The sequence below is a fragment of the Dioscorea cayenensis genome, unplaced genomic scaffold, assembly GCF_009730915.1.
Source record: "Dioscorea cayenensis subsp. rotundata cultivar TDr96_F1 unplaced genomic scaffold, TDr96_F1_v2_PseudoChromosome.rev07_lg8_w22 25.fasta BLBR01001533.1, whole genome shotgun sequence".
NCBI lineage: Eukaryota > Viridiplantae > Streptophyta > Magnoliopsida > Dioscoreales > Dioscoreaceae > Dioscorea > Dioscorea cayenensis.
In genome coordinates this window covers 20,224-24,540 of record NW_024087924.1, presented here as the reverse complement: position 1 = coordinate 24,540, position 4,317 = coordinate 20,224, and the positions used below count along the sequence as shown (strand labels likewise).

General features: G+C 59.5%; 1 non-coding gene across 1 annotated transcript; it reads right to left on the bottom strand.

Annotated features, from left to right (window-relative positions):
- Positions 1-1,029: 1,029 nt before the first annotated feature.
- Positions 1,030-1,184, bottom strand: LOC120256594. The gene has a single exon (XR_005535364.1). It is a non-coding gene; the product is annotated as a 5.8S ribosomal RNA (ribosomal RNA).
- Between the last annotated feature and the right edge of the window lie 3,133 nt (positions 1,185-4,317).

Sequence of the window (4,317 nt, the reverse complement as noted above, 5' to 3'; positions counted from 1 at the left end):
GAACCCTTCACGAAGATGAGAATTGGTCGTCGGTGCACCCTCGAGATCCCACGCCCGGCTTCCTTGCGCTTTCAGGGTTTCCGCGCCCGTCGGCTGCGCGCATGTCGAGACTCCTTGGTCCGTGTTTCAAGGCGAGGTCGAGATGGGAGCCACGGGCGGTGCATGGAAGCAGCGCCCGTGCAGTGGTGTTCCGCGCGAGGCGCGCGCTGCGCCGTCCACGGCAGCGCCACGCACGTCTCCTCGGCGGGGTCATCCGCGAGCCCACTAGCCAGCGCGTGACCGCATCGGTCCGCTGACGGCGGCAAAGCGGCGCCGGCTCGTCGCCCGTTCCGCATCCGGCGGGGCACGCCCGGCTCCATCCGCTTCCTCCGGCAATTTCAAGCACTCTTTGACTCTCTTTTCAAAGTCCTTTTCATTTTTCCCTCGCGGTACTTGTTCGCTATCGGTCTCTCGCCCGTATTCGAGCCACGGGCCGGGAATTTACCGCCCGATTGGGAGCTGCATTCCCAAACAACCCGACTTCGCCAAGCGGCGCCTCGTGGTGCGGCGGGGTCCGGGCTGCAGCGAGGGAGCTTTCACCCTCTCGGCACCCCTTTCCGGGGGACTTGGGCCCGAGTGCAGTCGGCCGAGGGCGCTGCAGACTTCTGGTCAGTGCGTCACCACCCGATTCTCAAGCTGGGCTCTTCCCGGTTCGCTCGCCGTTACTAGGGGAATCCTCGTAAGTTTCTTTTCCTCCGCTTATTGATATGCTTAAACTTCAGTGGGTGGCCCTTTGACGACAGGGATTGCAGTGGCGGGGACCTGCGGAGGGTCATCTCGCGGCGGCCCTTGTCATCCGGGTTGGCGGCGCGAGGTGCCCCCACCCTTCGCCCGGAGGGCGCGGCGACCTCGGGATCTCGGTGCGGGCGGTCAACGCTCGTCGCGCACCACCCCGCTCGGGAGGCCGCCCGTCTCGGCCCGCCCGCACTGTGCTGAGGCCGATCTCGCGTCTGCCGCGCAGCGCTGCGCCGCGGGAGCGACTCGTTCACGTGACGCCCAGGCAGGCGTGCCCTCGGTCGGGTGGCCTCGGGCGCAACTTGCGTTCAAAGACTCGATGGTTCACGGGATTCTGCAATTCACACCAAGTATCGCATTTCGCTACGTTCTTCATCGATCGCGAGCCGAGATATCCGTTCTAGCCGATCGCGTGACTCGAGTGTTGTTTCTTTCCTCGCCGGCGCAGCGTGGCGGCGCGCCGCCCAGGCGTTGAGTTGGGACGTCCTTAGCGCTTCCACGCGCCCGGTTGTGAAGTCGTGTCCTCTCGCGGCGCGCCGTCGGCGGGCGCGGGAGTCCGTCGCGGCAAACTCCTGGCGGGCGGGCGAGTGACGGCGCTCGCCCTCCCACGCTCCCGCCCGGTCGCGCCCAGCGCTCCCGTGTTCTCGGGTCTTCGCGTGTTTGCGGCGGGTCTCGACAATGATCCTGCCGCGAGGTTCACCCTACGGAAAACCTTATTACTGACGTCTCTTTCCTCTAAATGATAAGGTTTAGTGGACTCTCGCGACGTCGCGGGCGGCGAGACCGCCCCGTCGCCGCGATCCGAACACTTCACCGGACCATTCAATCGGTAGGAGCGACGGGCGGTGTGTACAAAGGCGGGGGCGTAGTCAGCGTGAGTCGATGACTCGCGCTTACTAGGAATTTCCTCGTTGAAGACCAACCATTGCAATGATCTATCCCCATCACGATGAAATTTTACAAGATTACCGGGACTGTCGGCGAGGCTATAGACTCGTTGAATACATCGATTGTAGCGGCGGCGTGCGCGACGAACATCTAACGGCATCACAGGCACTGTTATTGCCTCAAACTGCGTGGCCTAGCGGCCACGGTCCCTCTAAGAGGCTGGCATGGAGGGATTCCTCGCATAGCTAGTTAGCGAGGCTGAGGTCTCGTTCGTTATCGGAATTAACCAGACAAATCGCTACACCAACTAAGAGCGGCCATGCACCACCACCCATAGAATCAAGAAAGAGCTCTCGATCTGTCAATCCTTGCTATGTCCGGACTCGGTAAGTTTCCCGTGTTTAGTCAAATTAAAGCCATAGCTCCACTCTCGGTGGTGCCCTTACATCCAATTCCTTTTAAGTTTCGACTCTTGCGACCATACTCCCCGGAACCCAAAGACTTTTGATTTGTCATAAGGTGCTGGCGGAGTCCTAAAAGCAACATCCGCCGATCCTCAGTCGGCATCGTTTATAGTTGAGACTAGGGACGGTATCCGATTGTCTTCGATCCCCAACTTTCGTTCTTGATCAATGAAAACATCCTTGGCAAATGTTTTCACGATGGTTCGGTCTTTCATAAATCCAAAAATTTCACCTCGACTATGAAATATGAATTCCCCGACTGTCCCTCTTAATCATTACTCCAATCCCGAAAGGCCAACACAATAGGACCGGAATCTTATGATGTTATCCCATGCTAATGTATCCGAGCATGGGCTTGCTTTTTGAGCACTCTAATTTCTTCAAAAGTAACGGCGCTGGAGGCACGACCCGCCCGATTAAGGCCGAGAGCGCATCACCGGCGAGAGGACGGGACGGCCGGTGCACACCGGGAGGCGGACCGACCGGCCCGGCCCAAGGTCCGACTACGAGCTTTTTAACTGCAACAACTTAAATATACGCTATTGGAGGTAGAATTATCGCGGCTGCTGGCACCAGACTTGCCCTTCAATGGATCCTTGTTAAGGGATTTAGATTGTACTCATTCCAATTACCAGACCCGAAGGGTCTGGTATTGTTATTTATTGTCACTACCTCCCCGTGTCAGGATTGGGTAATTTGCGCACCTGTTGCCTTCCTTGGATGTGGTAGCCACTGGGACCCGCCCTTGTGCGATGGGCGGGTTAGCGAGCAGGGGGCACGACAGCGACGCGTCTCGGTAAGACCGGGGTGGCTCACGGGCAGCTACTCGTATGTGCCATGGGTCATGCGCGCCATGTCCCGGGTTGATAGGCGCGCGCGCGCCGCCCCACGCCATGTGACCGAGAGGGACAGGCGCCACGCCCCGCGAGCGGCGGGAACGTTGAGGCCCGCCCTTGTGCAAGGGCTGGATGCCGCCGTCGCCCGGGACGGTTAGGGCGGCCCAGCGGGCGCCCGGGCGCGGCGTCCCACGACGGGGACGGTCGCGTTTCCGTGTCATCTCCCGATCTACTCGTGCGCTTTTTGATGAAAGTTCACCCTTGCCGGGTTATTTTTATGATGACAAATCCATCTGCGATGGCCCCGTAGCTGAGATTCCAAAGTTGACCGTCGCGGTCAGCCGCCCGCGACGCATACTCCCCGATCGAACATTGGCTACGATCATCCAAAATCTGTGAAACTTGGCCCGGGAGGTTTTCATGTGATGCCAAAAGGTGGGGCGAGGGGGCCGGGTCGGGATGCCGCCGTTGCCCGGACGGCCCAAGCGGCGCGGGCGCGACGTCCCACGACGGGACGAGCGCGCTCCGTGTCATCTCCCGATCCACTAGTGCGTTTTTGATGAAACCTCACCCCTTGGGGTTTTTTATAATGAAAAATCCATCTGCGATGGTCCCGCGGCGAGATTCGAAAGTCGACCTTCCGGCCGTCCCGACGCCGATGCATACTCTCCCGATCGAACATTGGCAACGATCAACCAAATTCCGTGAAACTTCGCCCAGGGGGTTTTCATGTGATGCCAAACGATGGGGTGGGGGCGCCGGGACGGAATGCCGCCGTCGCCCGGGGCGGCAAAGCGGCAGGCACCGACGACGGACGAGGCGCGCTCCGTGTCATCTCCCAATCCACTCGTGCGTTTTGATGAAACTTCACCCTTTGGGAGGGTTTTTATGATGACAAATCTATCCGCGATGGTCCCGCAGCGATATTCCAAAGTTGACCGACCGCCCGTCCCGACGCCGACGCATACTCCCCCGATCGAACATTGGCTACGATCATCGAAAATCCGTGAAACTGGCGCTGGGGGTTTTCGTGTGATGCTAAACGATAAGGAGGAGGCGCCGGTGCGAGGATGCCGCCGTCGCCCGGACGGCCCCGGCGGCGCAGGCGCGATGTCCCACGACGGGATGTACGCGCTCCGTGTCATCTCCCGATCCACTCGTGCGTTTTTGATGAAACTTCACCCCTTGGGGTTTTTTATGATGACAAATCCATCTACGATAGTCCCGCAGTAAGATTCCAAAGTCGACTGACCGGACGTCCCGACTCCGACGCATACTCCCCGGATCGAAAATTGGCTACGATCATCAAAAATCCGTGAAACATCACCCGTGGGGTTTTCATGTGATGCTCAAAG